The sequence below is a fragment of the Numenius arquata genome, chromosome 14 (genome assembly GCF_964106895.1).
Source record: "Numenius arquata chromosome 14, bNumArq3.hap1.1, whole genome shotgun sequence".
Taxonomy (NCBI): Eukaryota; Metazoa; Chordata; class Aves; order Charadriiformes; family Scolopacidae; genus Numenius; species Numenius arquata.
Window position 1 is genome coordinate 15,419,299 of NC_133589.1, and position 19,335 is coordinate 15,438,633.

At 39.7% G+C, this 19,335-nt stretch overlaps 1 protein-coding gene across 1 annotated transcript in view; it reads right to left on the reverse strand.

Annotated features, from left to right (window-relative positions):
- RBFOX1 (RNA binding fox-1 homolog 1) overlaps positions 1–19,335 on the reverse strand; it is a 1,256,716-nt gene that overhangs the window by 1,143,376 nt on the left and 94,005 nt on the right. The gene's annotated exons all lie outside the window — the stretch shown is intronic.

Consider the following 19,335-nt stretch of genomic DNA (forward strand, 5'->3'; position numbering starts at 1 on the left):
CATTTTGCCACCCTAGGAATTGACTTCTTCACCTCCTTTAGCCTTTCCTCGTGCTGCAGTTAGCAATTATGCTTGGAACTGCATGAACAGCCAAAAGTGGAGACTTCCATGGGCAAGATATGACAATCAGTCTGTTTGTCCTCAGTTCTGCATCAGCACACTGCTTCCCTAAAGCACAGAGGTGTTAGGAGGATAAACACATCCATGATCTTGGGGATTTTTCAGGTACGAAGGTTGTTAGAGCTCTCTAACTATGACTGATAAAGAAAATGCACATCTAAAGCCCCGAGCTGCACTGACAAGCATTTAAACGTGAAGGAATTAGTAAGTAAATACAACAGTAATAAGCGCTCTGCACAGGCACTCAAAATGAAAAGAAGTCTCTTCCTAGCTCTGTGGTTGGTGCTCCCGGTGTTCCTCGGTGGCACTGAGCAACTCACTCCAGTTTCCCCATTTGAATGGGGTTCATGACAGAGCCCCGGTTTGTTGATTTGGGGGCAGAGAGGGGTGGGTGCGCGTTAGTTAATGTGCTTTGAGACCCGCTGCCGAGAAGTGCCCACAAGGTCACATCACATTCTAACGGCACTACAGGTACCCTAGTAGATTTCTCTCTGTAACACTGCAGCTCTTTGGCCACTGCAGTTGCAAAATATCAAGAAAATTTTCTAAAAGTAAAAACGTAAAAAGTAAAAGAGCCAAAACCAACATTAGGCCATAAAGTGACCCTGCTATAAGGGTTTAATACAGAACATAGCAGCAGCCCTCTTTGCTGTCTCTCTCTAAATAGCTACAATTCTTCTAGTGGATTAACAAGTACACTAGATTGTACAGATAGATAGTCTGACTCAGCCCAAATAAAACTCAAATTTTGCACGGAGTTGCAGGCTGAAGTCATACCTGTCTCTGTCCATATCAATTTTACTTGCTTCTTCCGTCCATACCTTTGTCAGAAGGCAAGGGTTGAAGTGCAAAACCAAAAGTCAGGCTGCAATAACCACATTTCCAGCACAGTCAAGTGCGACAAGTCCTCCCCACCCGAAATTCACTTCGCAGCTCCTGATACACCATCACCCTGAATTTTGCCAAACAAGCTCTGACACGCCTGTCTCTGACAGAATCTTCTGAATTATCTGCCCACATCTGTTTGATGTTTGGAATGTTACAATAATGGGATCTTCAAACTCAAAAGGTATTACAATTCCTAATACAGAATTCAAACTATGTACTTTGCTTAAAGTCAAATGTGCACATTGGAAACAATATTAAATAAAGTAAATATTATGGCTTCCTAAACTTAAACTTTTCCAATCCCAAATCACAGAAGGATCTGCTCAAAGGAACTTTTCCCCAAGTTCGATGGGGATTTCTTGTGGACTTCTACAGCTTGACTGATCAGCTAATGCTCCTCTTGCAAAACACACCTTATTAGGGATGGCCTTCATTACAGATCCATATACATTCCCTTTCTACATGCTTCTGATCATCGTGCATTTACTGTATTTATGGAACTTCCCTGCAAAGACAATGAAAACAAAGAGATAGACCACATTATTCTTGACCCCCCTAAAAAACCCAAACGACACCCAAACAAATTAGTCTTACATCGCTTGAATGGCTTCCGGCTCCGTCTGGCAGAGCTGGCAGAACTTGCCAGAAGTTTCAAAACTGCTCTGAAATGCCAAGATAGATGTACTCATTTTTAAAACTAACTTTTAGAAAGAAATTATAAAATTCCATCTCTAACTAGTACAGCACATCCTTTTGGAGCTTTGAACTGTGTACACACTATGCAACAGAAGTAAACACAGAGCTGAAAGTCTGTCAGATTCTCCTAGAAGTGTGATGAGGCAAAAATCTTCTACTGCTGATGGTGTAACGTAGGAGATAAGCACAGCTTCCTTTCTGGGCTGGGCAGTTCTCTTCCGGATCGACCCTTCAGCACCACACAACGCCAATCCACTGAGTGAAAGGTTTTCACACCAGTGCTGAGACTCCCAACTGTTTTCAGACTGTTCAATTTTCACCTTTCCTTCGTCCAGCAGTCACTGAATTACTTTCAACAACTTGGTAACAAGTAAAACCCCTTGCATGCCACTACGTAAAGATACTATGAATATTTTTTTTAAAAAGTGTCCTTAATATGTTTTCCCTTCTACTTAAATAAGGCAATATACAAAGGCAATAAGGGGAACACGAGACCTAAGAAGAGAATCACGTATAATAGTCTCAGAAAATACTTGTTCTAGTGATCAGAAAGGTGAATCTTGCCTATATAAAATGCCATAAAATTAATTCCTACAGGATTAGGGATTATGTCCAACACTTCTTTGCATAAAATAGAAAAACTGAATTTTTTGTAGAACTGCTGAAAATTAAATGATCTCGGAGTTGATCCTGAAGTGCTTTTTCCCCTACTTGCTATGCATATGACATCCACAAGGACAGAGATTGCCCTTAAGCCAATGAACTGTACTTCTAACAGCTTGCCACAGTTCAGACATTAAACCTTGTAACCTAGAAGACAGGCTTTCCTGAAATAAGCTTCTTACAGCTGAGCTGCTTTTAAAAAAAAAATAAATATAAAATAATGCAGTGATGTTTTATTAATAGAGCTGAAATCTGTATGCTAAAAAATATATGCAGTAAATCTTCCAGAACTATTCATATTTTGATCTGTTTGCACACTTTTTGCCTCTGCATGTTTTAGGGCCAAGTAGGTATGTAAGAGTCCCATCATTAAAACATCACATGAACTATGAAAAAACAACTTCAGACCTAAATAAAATCTACTTATACTGTACTACACCTATTATATGTCAGTTTATCTATGAAAACAGTGGTAAGTGAGCTTTCATCAAATTACATTTGAAAAATATGAATCATTTTAGAAAACCAGTGAGTATATCTGCAGTTAAAAGGACAAGCAAAGCTTCTGTCCACGTTTCTAAAAACTTTCAGCATTCAGACTGGTAAACCATTTCCCAATAAAAAAGTGATTAGTAAGTATGAAGTGAAAAAGTGACATGGATGAAAAATGCAATTACTTACAATTTTAGTAAGAGTTTTTGTTGGTTTTTTAAGGAAATGTAATACTATTACACATATCTGTAGACATAAGAGTCACTTTGTTCACACAGAGCACCAGATATCAAAAGCAGTAACTGCTGATAGACAATCAAGGGTAGGAAATTATAAAATCTATGGGCTGCAGGTTTTACTGCAGGAAAAAGTAATATAGGATTTTGCCATTTGGGTTTGTTGTAATTAAAGCCATCATTATAAATTTGTGACACACCCAAGAGCTGCAAACTACCAATGCATTCACATATACACCAAACCACAAAATTCATGACATAAATAGAAGTTTCTATTGCAACTACTAAAACTATTTTATTTCTTGGAAACATACCTGAAAATGTTCAAATAAAGGAGGTGGTGGAAAGAAGATCTTGTGGTTGAAGTGATTCTCTGGTACTTAGAAAGTCTAATTAGTTACTAATTCTGTCATCAATTCCCAGCCCAGTGTTGCTTAAGTAAGTTCACCATTTCAGTTTCCATTTGTAGAAGAGGAATAATGCTTTATCCTACTTTTTCCTTGAGCATCCACTGTATGATGGACTCGCTTGGAGATTTTTTTTTTTTCAAAATTCCTTTGTAGAGCATGTACTACACCAGTCTTGCTGCCGTCATAAATTAAGACCACGACAAGGATGCCTACCGCATGTGGGTTTGCTGCAGAAGCAGCTTGTGAAGCTGTATTTCTTCACAAGAAGCTGACAAAAGGCCTCATAGTTGGACACCTGAAAGAACTCTACAAAGCGCTGCAAATACCAGAATTTTAAGAGGCCGAATATTTTCATGTAGCTACTCAGTGAAGAACAGTGAAAAAGAAAAAAAAAAATTAGTTCTCAGAGGGATACGTTACTTGCAAATCTGTTTGTGATTCCAGATCAAATCAAAGATCATATTAAAATTAAGAACACATTAAAATAAAACTGCGCTAAGAATAAATCACAAGAAATGGCCTACGTTCTACAGAAACATCTGATAAATTTTGTAATCTGATTTCAGTCAGACGCCCGCCGAGCTTCAGGAAAGCAAGCAGCTCTGCCAGCTGTGGCAGCTGGGGGACCGGCAGGCACGGCCCCACACCCCGAGCAGACAGAGAAAAAGGGGGCTTGTGTGCTTTGCCAGTAAATACATTGAGGATGCACCAAGAAAAAAAAGTCACCGCAACAATCCTGAATAGGTTAAAACCCAACCAAACAAGAAGAATCACAAACCTCTTATAACAGTGATTCTCCCCTCTGTTTCAAATGGCTGATGCTGAAGCTCAAACATGGGTAAACAGCAAGTAGCTGTACCAAATTTGTACATTTTGGGGAAAACCATGCATTTCAGCCAAAGCATGCTGAATTATCCATACAGCATGCATGAAGTTTTTATTACAAATTTCAAAAGATGTTTCTGATAAGTTATGTAAGACATGAAACCATACTGAAGCTGTACCTACAACGGCTTTGCCCTCATGGCCCCATGTTCAAACACCCCTCTCTTTTCTAGAGCACACTCCAGTCAACAAGCAGAGCCTTCACAGGGGCTGGGGCCTGGGTCGAGTCAGTGAGCAAACTGGTGTTTCCTGAGGACCAGAGGAAGAATAAACTAACCCTAAAGGTAGAATATACCAGCTATCAGAATGCACCAAAACAGCACAGCTGGAGTCAGCACAGAAGAGCTTTGGAGGAGAATGATCTATGGATCATAAAATTAGGTAAATAGGTATGTAAATCATGGAGGGAAATAGGTGAGAGTGTACCTGATGGTTCACATAAAGAAGATTCTTCCAGACAGACCCTACTAGTCTGAGGGTGATTTTTCAGTTACTCCAGTGGCCACAGGGCTGGATCAACAAGGAACCTCTAAGCAAGTGCAGGTACGACCAAAATTAACAGAAGATATTACAGAGACATTGCTGTTGCTGCAAACAGCCAAAAATTTCTGTCAAATTCCTTGACAGAAGTAGCTTGCAGACCACGTTGGGATATATCCCTATAAGAGTCTGTAATCTGCCTCCTGTCTTTGCAGCTGCTGGTGCTGTCATTAGGTGACAAATGCAGTCCCAACGGCACTCCACAATAAGAAACAGAACCGATACTTAGTAAACCACGGACAAATCAGAGACTCTTATTTTCTAACTCAAACTTAAGAACAACTTCTGGGAGAGTAAAACTTGACACGTATTTGTCAGTTATGGGAAAGAAAAAAAATGACTAGTCAAAGGGAAAGCCCAGCTTCCAGCTTGCCTGGTTGAGCAGGTTGTGAAAAGGCTACAGTTGAAAGTGATTTGTCACCTGGTTGCATCGTGAGTTGGGACCGTCCCTGAACAGAGCTGTCCATCAAAGCTAACCAAGCTCCAAGGGTGTTTGTCTAGATCTGTAGAAGTAATTTTGATAGCTTTTATTACAAGATGACCACTAAGAATCTGACTTGGACCCAAACAAGAAGGTGCTGATGGATGCTATATTTTTCTGTATTTTTTTTTTAATCAGGATTTCAGACAATTAAATTATCATCTCTAATGCAACATATCAAATGTTTACTTTGTTTGAAAAAGAAGGTGCAGAATAGGTCTATGATTAACTTTTATGTTTTAGATGTAACATCTTGAGTCGGAAAGCTTGCCTAATCCAGTTGAGAGCAGAGGGCTAGAGACAGCAATTTGCCATTCTATATCATGCCCTGACAGCAAGGTGACACTATTTTAGAAGTACTGAGCAATTTGAAAGGTTTCCAGATAGCAGGGATTTAAATGTACTTTTTGAGCTGAGATTTGCTCATCTTTTCCACTCCATTGAAAAAAAAAAAAAAAATCCAGAAAATCATTACTCCCTTTATAATTACACATGTGCTCATTTGTGGAAGGGTTAAAAGCCATATATTGGCAACCGCAGAAAGAAACGTGCAAGTGTCAGTCATAAAGCATTCAATAATCAGATTGGTGGAGTAAGTTTTCTTTAGGTATTTTTTGCACGTAAATCTAGCTACAAAGCATAACACAAGGAGGAAATGTCTTATTCATCCCGAGCTGCAATGTGGGGAGCAGTGGGGAGTCACTCCAGTGATTCTTTACACTGAAGTTTTTAACAAGCAAAAGCCAAAACAAGCAGTTAATAAAAGATTAGAAACATTTACAAGGACATTCCACAAGAAATAAGAAGTCATATTATAGCTATAGCTGCCTTATCACACTAGCCCAAATCCGCTTCATAGACTGCTTTCCTATGTACTTTTTACTCCCTGCAGCTTCAAACGAGACTTGGTGATTAATTTCATTTTTGTAGCAGTAGCAAAAATACAAGTTCAACAAGAACGGGAGGAGGGGCAAACAGGGGACAGAGTGGGAAAAATAGCAAAGATACTGTGACTGTGCTCTCCAGTACAGTGACATCTTTTGTTAGAGTCTCGGGAAGAAAAAAAGTTTTGAAACATTAAACTTTAATGCCTAGATCAAACATATTGCTGTATCAACTGTAATCTAAGCCTCACAGGAAAGACAGGCAAGTTGTACCATCAATCTCAGACAGGTATTGTCCTTCACATTCTGAACTTATTACATTAATCTGTTGTGTGTGTACATGAAAAATATCCCAGTAATATCAATCAATGCCAAGACAAAAACTGAGGTAAAAATCTTCCCAAGTTCCTTTCATCTAAGAGAAGCTGGTTTTTGCAACGTATTTTTATGGACTCTGCTTCTGTGTCCTTCCTACACGAGGCTTAGGCCCTGCTGTATGGCCAGGAGCTCACGCTACTGTGGGAATAGTCTTCAGAAGAAAAGGGCACAACTCACCTGTTCTGTGTTGCAGGTGGAAACTTGTGTTTAATCCGTAATGCTCAAAGGAGAAGTCATTAAGTTCCATTCGAGCTACACCACTGAACCTAAAAACTGTCAGAAGACAAGTCTACTGCACCCTGCCATCCTCTCCCCAGTATCCATACTGCCACCCAGAAGGGCGGCCAGAGACACAGGAAGTCCAAGACACACCATTTTATTATTGTTAAAATTGGTGGGGTTTTTTTTCCCTACAATTGATTGCGACTTAAGGAAAGCACTTCAGTCATTTCTGCTTAAAATTTAGAATAAACTCAGTTTGGTGTTTTGGACAACACCACACGGGGAGTAGTAGCTGCTACACCAGAGAGCAGACACCTATTTTGCATTTAGCCTTACCTGTAGACTTTGGAAAAGTCAAATGAAATTAGCAATAACGTATCAAAGATAGAGACACACACCTCTAGTGTTAACATGGTCTTTGTAATGCATGTTTTTCCTAAAATAATCTGATGGCCAAGTATCCAAAATTACTGCTTCTTGGGAGATTCTGATGTTCTGCCGCCTTTGAATCCTTCAGATAACACAACTAGAATGGCGACTCCTCTTGAGCACAGTGCCATTGTGCCAGTTGGATTAGGAACCGAGCAGGACATTAGCAATCAGTTAGCATCCCACATTACTGCTGCTCCCACGGGTGCAGGAGAAGGGTGGGAGGCATGCAGTACGGAAACAGCTACTTGCATTTTTAGGAAAAGAGAGGGGTTTACTTAATGCCCCAGTTTGAGCCACAAACCAGAGGTTAATGCACCTTTGAGTGGTGCCTTTTGAAGAAACAGGGAACTACTGAGTTGTGGTAATGCTGTGCCTGGCTACCAAATCCCACTCTTCAGTCTCATCCAGTCCTCCAGGGGGGCAGGTGCTGGTACACCTTGGGCTTATATTATCATGCTGGGCCATTCCCACCAGCAGGGGTGGGACCCAGGGTGACACCAGCTAAAAGGTGCCAGTGATGCCAACATTATGATCGGTCCCACAGCTTTTTATAAAGCTCTCCTTTTGTTAAAGAATGTTCTAACAGTTTTCCTATTGTAACTAAACAGGCGCAATTCTTTTCTAGAATACCATTATCATGTAGAAACTATGGTATTTTAAATCACATATTAATTGACTATTTAAGGAATGAAATGCTTCTTTTGCAGCGATCTTTCATTGTGACACAGGCAATTATCTTCATGGATGGAAATCTATAGCTCCCAGAACTGCTGGACAATTAGTGAGAATTAATAAAAATCCACGCGTGAGTTACTATTGCGGTCATAGATCAAATAGTAAACTAACACTGACTACCTCTCCTCCGAGAATAAGCTCTGCAAGTTTCTCTTTAAAATAAATCTGCTAGTAAAATGGTTTGGGAACTTATATTTCATCATCACAAATGGCTCCCGTGTGTCACGCTGGAAATCATTTCACCAAGATTCCCCCTTAGTTAAATCAGTTTATTTGTTTCTTTTGGGGGTTGCCAGTAGGTATTTCTGCTTGTGCATGGTACACAGATGTGCCTCCTGAGATCTGCCTTCTGAACCTTTTAGGATTTCATCTTCAAATTCAAATCTCCAGAAGCATCTGAGCAGCCCTGGAATGACTAACTCGGTGCTTAATTTATGCTTCCATATTATATAACTAATTACTTAGGTCAAACCCTTAATTTATCTAAATGTGCTCAGGCATGATGGGATCTGCCCACACACTTCCAGTTCAAACAGTGGACAACAGCAGAATTGTCTAAAATAGCTTAAGTGTCTGATTAAATCTACTGACAGCGATGTTTAGGCCCCTAAGTGCATTTGGATCTCTGAAAATTGTATTACAAAGAAAAAATTCTATTAATAACTTGGGCCTGGTCCTATAGCCCCCACACAGTAAAATTCCCATTAACATTCAGTGCAAACTGTACAAAAGATCACAGAACAAAGTTTTTAGATGAAAGAACGGTCCCAGGATTATTCCACAGCACAAAGAGCCAGAAGAGGAATAACAGGTCTGATGCAGACTGAGGTGGATCCTTGGACACGTCATGTAGCTCTTCTGTGTTTCAGCGTGGAAGCCTGTATCCATTTAATGCTGTTTATCTGTAAATACTCCCTTTCTGGTCTCCCGTTTCTTAGCCCCCGTTTCCCACTCTGCAAGTTCTGTTCTACACCCCGTTCCCCACAAGCACAGTATCTGTAAACTTTCAGACTGCTTCTTGCCACAGTCAAGCAATCTGCAATTAGTGTGAAAAGGAAACACGGAGGTATGAAATAGGTTGGGAAATGCCACTTTGCAGACTCACCAATTTCAAAATGTGTCACTGGCGAATTTCATGGCCTGAACTGGAAATAAGAGTCAGTAAAGAGCCCAGCAGGACAGAGAAAGTTTATTTCTGTCCTGGCTTTAATTGCAGTGGCATAACTCTTGGTTAAGAACATTAATAGGAGTGCACTTTACTGTGTATATGTAAAGAACTAGTTAATAAATGTGCTAAGCGCACGGTGATCAAGATTATTCAACTTTAGGTTTCTGGCACTCATAAAACTTACTTTTTGAACACTCAAAATTGGTTTCTACTGGCCATTTTTTACATCAGTTGTTAGCACTTAAATGCCACAAGAGCTTTCAACATGAGTAAGCAACACCATTTAGAAAACCCATTTGCTTTGGCTGTACCAGCAATCGTCCTTCATTCTTTTTTATGAACATTTTAGGAAACAAATTTTACTTATATGGGAACAACCACAGAGAGCAAATAGTAAGTTAAGACCCTCAAGCCTGCAAAAAAGAAGTAATATATTTTAGATGGGTGGGATAAGACTCAACTGAATAGCCAGAGCTGTGGCACAGATGTATTTATCCAGAGATGGATCTAACCACCACCTCCACCATATCAAGCATACACATCTGACCTGTGCAAATGTGAGCATATAAAATGCAATGATTTAACTGACACATTTAGATCAACTTTTTTTCAGGAGCGTTGCTTTAGACATTGTAATCCTGCCCACTTTCCCCTAATCTGACACCTACTCCCAAGTCAAAATTCACTCAAGCAGCTTTGAGGCTTTCTCTCAATAGTGACTTCAATTCAGAAGACTCAAATACTTTTTAGCTTCCAGTTTTGTGAACATCCATGGGGACTACAGTCTCATTAAACTGGGTTTTATGAATTTTCTATAGTTTGATGGCAGAATATCACATGAATACTACTCTTAGTAAACTTACTCTAATCCATCTATATACAAAAAAGTGATAATATTCTTAAATATATCAATGATAACTACAACAACAAAAAAATCACTGGTTGGTCTGCGTTATTTCTTAGAGAAAGAGATGCTGTTTGCTTCCATTCCAGTGATTCTGTTTGAGATGTCACTTTCATAATCAACTTCAAAAAGTGATTTACCAGCCCCTTTCTTTTCTTTCATTTCCATATTTTGTTTCTATTATTTCCTTGTTTCTAATTCCTATGTGAACTCTCAGTTGTCCCTTTTTTGTGTTTTCCTTCTCTACTACTGCACTGTTCTCCTTTGTATTCCACAGTCCATAGACCAGGAGAGCAAAATCTTACCACAGAGCATTGCAGTACCCGAAAGACAAGGAAGCAAGCACCAAAAATTTAGAAGCCATTTAGAATATGGACGCTCACTACTCATGATAGTTCAGGCCAGTAAAACTCATTTATTCAGAAGACAGAAAAAAAACCCTAAACCTCAAAAGAGAGGCAAACATTCTAAAGCAAAACCAGCAACCAGAAAATGGAAGAGGTGAGCGTGGAAGGCGGAACCCTGTGGCACTGTGTGTCTGGCTGTCATATCTGCTTTCTCTCTGCTCCAATTTACATCTCGGGGAGTCATTTATTTACCGTATATTACAGGAGACAGAGATGACTGGATTTGCCCCCCCCCCCGGGCAGACTCAGTTTAAGGACGCGCATCTCCCCGCAGCGCCCTGCAGAGGGCATGTGTGCTTTGTGAACGGCACGGCGCTCCCTGCCAACAGCCATTTCTCTCAGGTAGCATCACAGCAAGTGTCACACTGAAATTCAGAGACAGATTTATCGATTACCCCAGCTCCAGTCTCAAAAAAGACAAATACTATAACTATTTTTGCCAGATCTATTTGTGCCAGCATTCATAGCCACATTTTCTGGAGGCAACTGCCTGCCATAAACCTATTTTGCTCAGTGCCACCTTGCAATTTTATGAGACAATCATTTAAAAACTGACAGATTTGTTCTACAGACTGTGAAATCCCAAGCTTTTCCCTCCTGTCACTGTTCATAAAGAGCCGACAGCTCACTAGAAATCCATTTAGAGACAATTCTGTGAACATATTATTACTACTTTCTTCTCCACATGGAGATTTCACTTCCATTTTCTCAAGACTTTTACATGACACTTTTTTTTTTTTTTTTTGGAGCGCACAAGGTCCTGCTTCTTTACTTACCCATAAAGCTGCTCTGTGATGACAGTTTCCTCCACGGCCTCCACTGTATTGCAGGTGGAACAGTTTGCCCCCAGTATGTCAGAGGGGAAATTTAACTCTTCATCTCAAAGGGCTTAACTCCAAGATCAATGCTTTCTGGACCAAAACTTTGGGGAAACGTTTTCTTAGCAGTGCCAGCAACATCTTTAGAGGCTTAATAGACCTGAAGATACCCTGAATTCTAGTCTTAAAATGGTTCAAGAATACGAGACACTGCATGAAGAAGAAATAGTTAGGAGGGAGGAAGGGACACGTAAGAGAAAAAGGGATTAAACTGAACAAGATGTTTGGAAGGGAAATCATTAGGAGAGATCACCAGACATAACACAATTGAGAGTTAAGCTTCAGGATGCATGTATTCCACAAGGATTTTGTATTCCAGACACAATCTTCTAGACCTGCATATTTGAATTCTACGCTAGTCTAATATAAATAGCAAGGTTCTGCTGCATTCCAGGGTGAATTAAAGAGCAAAGATTGTCCTAGTATATTAACAAACTCATGACATCATACACTGCTGTTATCTGTTTAGCAGATATATACAGCCATCCAGAGCCACTTGCTGTTAACTCCAAAGAGGACAGCCCCCAGTTTGTGAGGCACAGAACCAGCTTGAGCAGCTCAGTTACCTGCCAGTGAAGTTCCTTTAGCCGATGAGTGTCTATCTGTTCCCCCCTCCAGAGAGCAGTGCTGCACATGCACAACTCATCCTTTTCTTTGTCGTGGGCTTTTCGGTATATCCGTCATACAGCAGACTTCAGGCGCTTGAAGAACACGTTTGTATTCTAGGAAGCTATTTCTTACGTTTCTCTGGATGCTAGCTACACTATGCTCCATCCATCACATTTGTAGCCATCTACTGCCAAGAAGGAAATACTTCATTGAGTATTTTATAGCTATTGCATTTTGCAGAGACAAACTGTGACTACCTCGATCAGAATAAATAATAGCAATAAAGACTTCAGTGATTTGATTTTCTTAAGCACACCCAAACCCTTTCACTTTGGAAATAAGACATGAATACAAGGCACGTGCCTGTCATTTACACCACAAAAATCGGCTTTTATGTAGCCTACTTACTTTCCTCGGTATAAACTAATACTGGTCCCCGAGGTGGCACTGTTCATCTCCATCATTTAAGTTCTTTTCTCTTATTGTAACAAAGTCAGAAAAATAAATGGGTTGGATAATTAATAGAACTCCATTGTGAAAACAAATAATTGCTCTATTCATTAAGTGCTACACTGGGTCAAAAGGTCTGGAATAGAGTAGGGATGGCTATATTAGAAACAAAGTGAAGAAAACTCAGATTGAAAGTGGCATTTCAATGACTATCTGCAATTCTTTGGCTGGTTACTTATGAGCGGTACATTTAGTGTATGTGAGTAGAAGAGTAGACAGATTAGTGTTGAAATAAACAGCTTAAATAGGGATTGATTAAAAATTGTGAAATAATCCAGAATCCTATGCCACTACAGTAATGTGAAACCCACTAACTTGAAGTTTTTGGAAGGGCTACAAAAGTAATTAGAACAAACTAAGGAAATTATCATATCAGAACACTGGCTTATTTCCTTTCTCCAACTTCCACACACTGGCTTATTTATCTGCAGGGGGGAAAAAAAAATATCACAAGGGAATCTCAACACCTTCACCCTTCGATGGTCACTTCTCACAGCCTTATCACGAACTGTTCAAACACGTTAGATCAAATAACCATCACTACAACCCAATGAAAGCAGCAGCAGCCACAACTCTCTTCTTTAACTATTTCAGTAACTTAGTGGACTCAAAGCAATCCTTACACACAAAAAAAAAAGCCCCATAAAGAGCAAAATAACACTCATTGCTTTAAGAAGCCTGCAATAATATCAGCTCTTGATCACATACCCTTCACAAAAATTAAATACAGCTATATCCATAAAACTCCTACATATTTACATCTACCTAAATGCAGCAACCATCAGGGAATCAGAACTGGAATCACTAGCATCAGCAGCATTAGATCAATGCATCAAATGAGACTTCAGAATTAGCACCTATTATTATTGGGACACACCACAGGAACCATGATCACACTTGATAAAATATTGGAAGCATCAGATGAAATAGTTGGACATTGTGTCAAAAAATTCCTTAGCAGTTTTCCAAGTTTCAGCAAGGATAAAAGGTAACAAGGAAAAAAAGTAAAATCTTTACTTGAGTCCTGATATGGATCCAGATTTTTATTTAGAAATGCTAAAATATTTTCATTCCAGACATACTGTCGGCATTACTAATTCTAACAGCTCATAAAAGGAACATTCATAATGAATTATTACAGAGTTAGAGCTGCATTTTAGCAATAAAATGTGTAACAGGAAATATTTTCTTCATAACGGCAAGAATGTAATATTTTATAGCCCTTATCCCACCAGTAACAAAGTGCTTTGATCTCCAAAATCAAAGGAAGGACAAGCAAGGTTTTAAGAATGGAATTGTTCTTTACAAGAATTCTTCTTCACTTAAATTATTCAATTTAAGTGAACAATTAAAAGCCCCACAATACAGACCATGTTGTTCTTTCAAACCTTTAAGTATTTGGAGTCAGATAAGGGAACCAATGAATTCATTTTCTCAGTCCCCAAGATGAGGAATGATCTTAAAGCATAAGCCACAGATACCTGGCTTCTATTCTAGGACACGGACATCTTACATGGCCCAGAGAAAGCAACTATCACCTCTGTGCCGCAGTTTCTCATTATGGAAAAAAATAAGTTTCATGCAGGTGTATTAACAGTTACATAATGCTTGACTTGTACAAGTATTGCAGAAGCCTTATGGTAGAATTTGCATACAAATATTTATTGTAGTATGCTAAAGTACAATGGTAAGTCAATGAGTGAGATTGCAGTAAACAGTACTCAACAATCTGGAGCATTATTCGTGGTGTTTGTAGGATCAATAAAACAACTTCTTACCACATACTGCAGGAAGTTTCTCATGTGTAATGCTACCAAAATTTCTTTTTTTTTTTTTTTAAATATACATATTGTGTAATACTTTTTATCCAACATGACACTTCCAAAACCTTCCCAGACTTTGGTGTCAAGCAATTCACACAGATATGTCCAAGCTTGAATATTTCAAAAAGTACTAGCAAAAACATAACATTTCAAGTATACTTTTGCAGTACGACTTCCCACATCTCAGCTAACACAGGTACTGTTCCGTACCCCAGCTCCCACGGCCAGTACCCGTCCTTTTACATGTCATCAATGCAAAGCAATTGGATCAGCAATATCAGAGACCGCTTGCAACATTATTCTAAGCGTTTATCAGGTGTTAAACTGGAGAAAAGTCTAAACAAGGGCCACTAAGATGGTTGGGATGCTGAAGAACATGACATATGAGGAGAGGCTGAGGGAGATAGGTTTGTTTATCCTGAAGAAGGGAAGGTTAAGGGAGGGATCTACACTACCCAAAGGGAGCAGCTCAGGTCAGACTTCTCAGGTGTATGGCAAAAGAGCAAGAGGCAACAGTCACCTGGAAAATTCCAACTGGACACAACGGGAAAAAAATGCTTTTCAATGAGAGTGGCTTAGCACTGCAACAGGATTCCCAGAGGGGTTTTGGAATCTCCATCACTGGATATTCATTGGATCAAAACTTGATCCAACAAGGCCCTGACAACTTGTTCTAACTTTGAAGTTAGCCCTGCTTTCAACAGCACTTGTACCTGATGACAATCACACGTTTCTTATAATCTGAATCTATGATTCCATTCTACCTTAAATGGCCATGGCCCTCACTCTAAAAAACAAGAAAAGAAAAAAAAGAAAGAAAAAAATAATTAAGACACCATGGAAAAACAACTGAATATGAAATGAATATGAAATACTGAATATGAAAATAAATCTTAAAAACAAACAAAACACCCCACAGTAAACACCTATACAAACCCAAACAGTGTCATGTTACAAAGAATTCTGGAAAACAATCTTGAGCAAATTCAGTTGGTAATACCTAAAGAGTGTAGGTTAATGTTCATAATAGTAAATACACAGGAATTTAGTCTGGCACTTAATATGACAGTCTGCTGTACTGCAATGACCAGGCTAGGCAAGCTCAATGCAGCCTGGAAGTGTAGTTCCAGTGAAATAAGAATCCTAAACATTTGAACTGTCTACTGAATCCTCTTGCATATACATCAACTTACCTCTGAATGCATTCCGGCATTCCCCTCTCTTGATCTGCTCTGGAATCAGGAAATACCAAGGCATAACAAATAACTGGATGAATAATAATAATAATTTTTAAAAAGTGTTTCCAGGTTCCCTGCCTATTTCCTCCTAAATAAGAGAGAAAAAACCCAGCCTTAAGCCTCGTGACTGTTTTGAGCAGAGCTTTTGCAAGTTTTGATGTGGCTCAGAAGAGATTTACCCATGCACACTTATGATATACAGTAGTTAGCTCATCCAATAAGCTGCTCCTGGTTCTCCCGATTTCAGTTTTAGCCTTTGCATATTTGATCAAGGTTTGTAAGTTTCTACAAGTAAAACCGAGAAAAACAGAGTCAACTTAGATTGTCAGGGCTTTAACATACTAAGAAAACTCCACAAACAAACTTACTTTCAAATGACTTCTCTGCATTATAAAGACCTCTGATGGCTACAGACAAACCTTCTATAGTTTCTGCTTGGCACCGGACAGCCCTTGGGGCTTGTAGAGACCCATTTGGTGCTGGACAGCCCTTGGGCTCCAGGGCATCTGCCAGCTCTGCACACAACTGCAATCCAAATCTTCCAAAGCCAGAATTCTCCAGGTCAGTAAGATTCAAAACCACCTCTCTGTTGAATAAAAGCAGTCTCTTTCAGGCTGAAATGAGTGATTATGTGCAAGTGGATGTTAAATAAAAAAAATCCCAATTATTACTAGCAGAATCATTTAAAAGATATTGTAGTTTTTCTTTTAAAGACTTGAATGTACACTGTATCCTAGCAAGGCAGATCATTACCCGGTCAGCTTTGCCTTTCCTTGCCTTGGATAATCTCTACCTTTTGGCACACTCCCCCAGTTGTGGCTTCAGTAAAATAATGACTCTTTTAGCAGGACTTTTTTTTTTTTTCCAGTGATTCATTTCCCCAGAGAAATCATAAGGTGGTCTAAGAATGAGAACACAGAAAGTATTAATTATGAGATATTAAAAGCCCAAGGAGGAAATTCAGACTTCATACCCTAACACACCTTCAGGTTCTGCATTCTGCTACACTGCAAACACAGCAACCCAGTGAGAAACGCAGGACAGTTTTCTTTGTGGAATTCACTCAGGGCTGATGGTTGTATCCCCACATGTAACACCTATCAACAACTAGAATTGCACATATAGATATTTTCAAAGGGCTTTGAGAACCCTGGTCTGGTGGGAGGTGTCCCTGCCCAGGGCAGGGGGGTTGGAACTCGATGATCTTTAAGGTCCCTTCCAACCCAAACCATTCTATGATTCTATGATTCAAGGTGACCCAAAGGCAGCTATGCTGAGACCTATTCCACAGCATTTTTCATGCCTTTCCAGCCTGCAGAGTTTATAATACAGAAACAAGAAGTAAACTGCTCAACAAAAATTTACTCTCTTGAAAGATTTGTTCTCTGATTAACATTTTAAAACCTTAATTTTAAAATGTTAACACAAACATACCAGTGGGCAGCGTTGTCTCTCCATTCCAGAGAGCTCCAATGCAAATGTTAAACACTGCTTCCACATCTGCTCTGCACAGCTGCCCTGCTGTCCCCCTCTATGCTTTCCAATGTTTTCACCTGAGTTCAGCCAGTGAGGACCTCAGCGGCATCATCCAGTGCTTGCCCACTCGCATTAAGCTGTGTGTGTGCTGCCAACGACTACGGAATGATTTGTATTCTGACAACAGACACATCTGGTCTCCAGTTTGCATCCACAACTGCACAGGAGACTTATTCCATTACAGGCCTGTAAAAGATGTTACCCAGCTTTGAAGTTTTCTGTAAGAAAACAGTTTACACCAGTATAAACCCATCAGCGCACCATGGATTTAAAGCCTGGGCTGTGGGGTGCGTGTGGAAGCAGGACAACCGTGCAAGCAGCTGTCTCTGCCACGCATCCAAATGCTTCCTATGTCTGGAAGTCTGGTGCTGCTGGTACTGGGAAGGGGAAAGCGGGGAGAGAGGCAGATGAAAACTGCTGGGACAGAGGAGCTCTCACAGCCTAGATCTCCTGACAACACTGGAAAATTTCAAATCCTTTGTTAATTCCAGGTATGATTGCTCAGGCTTAGGGAAAAGGCAAAGCCTGACATTTGATATAATTTCCCAGGCAAAAGCACAGCCTGGCACTAAAATAAAATCAATGCCAAACTCGCAACAAAAAGGCAGCATGGATAGCACAGCAGGCCTGGGATCCAACTTCCACAAATGACCCATGACCGCAATTCAGTGCGATGAGAAACACTTTGAAATGTCTGTGAAAGAGGCTCCAAGGCTTACCATAGGTTACGGATGAGGGAGAGGGAAACACGCAGTGGGGGGGAACCCACTGAAAAAATGAAAATTACCTTCTACAGTGAGAAAGACCTGAGGAATCTACCTCTGTGAACAATTCCTGTACTTCCACATTTTATTTTAGTTATGCCCTTTTCAAAGCTGTATGTGAGAAACACTAATAGCCCAAAGACCCATCTTATGTAAAGAAGGTTAAAAGTAATTTGCTTTAAGTAAATGATATATCTAGTTTATTAAGGTGCTCTGCTTCTGAAAAAGTGTTTGCTTAATTAGGCAAAGTGGGTAAAAGCATGCTGACCACTGTGTTACTCATGGCTACGCTCAGTGTGTTGAATGGGCTTTCTTCTGGCTAGCACTGTATAAATATCAACTTAATCACAGGAAAGAGAAAAGTTGCTAGTGAGAACAGTATCATGTTACCTCTCAAAAAAAGCAACAGAAGGAAAAAAGACTTCAATCTCCTCAGGCATGCAAGTAACACAGAGTGGTAACTCATCAAATACACACAAATGCACACACGTATTTTAGCTGAGGCTATTGTTATGCAAGTAAATACAGCAATAATATATGGCATCTTTAGACTATGACTACACAACTACACCTGCCATACTTACAGCATATGTTACTTAAAAAAAAAAGAAGATAAGAAAGAAGAACAGACTAGAAATTAACATGGGAGGCCAGAAGAATAACTGAAGAGCAAAAGAAGTATCAAAAGGTTTTCAGACACAGTGGGGAAAAAACTCTGCTGAATGCCAGGCTTAAAAGTGAGAGAAGCACTTCCAGAAAGCACTGCATGGGGCAGATATTAGAGACTGAAACAATGGAAAACCAAAAAACCCAAAGGAATCTGGAGTTGTGACAGAGTAAACTCACAATGACCATCCTCAGTGGGTAGAAAGAAGAGTCTAAGATTGTACCAGTCACCCTGAACTCCTGCATAGAAACTGTGGCATTAGGTCCTCATAGCACCACTGTCACTCAGAATCACAGTACCTGTAAGTTGTTTTACCCTCTAGTAATTCAACTGCTCCTTTCCACACCATTTATTAAGACTTGAGCTACCTAATCTCCGTACTAATTTACATCTACTTTGAAAACTGCTTTATTGTACTTTGTACTGTATTTAATAATTTGTCATCGCAACTTTAATTACCCGTCTTAATACGGAAAATTTCTCACAGATGCCGATAATTTAGGCAGGAGAAACAGTAGCCACATCTGTTAGCACAGTCATGCTGCGCACAGTATCAGCTGGAGGGCCTGGGAAGGCTGGTACATCTCCAGTTAGCTCCTGATGTGACGGACTGACAGAGGCATGTGCTGGGTATACACATTTTCTGCTATTAGTCTCAGAGCCAAGTAAATTAACTAGATGATTTGTCAGGCTCTTAACTATTTGGGTTGTTGACAAGAAACTAGCATTCATCAGTAAATAACAATGCAATCTAGTTACTTTTTGAGGA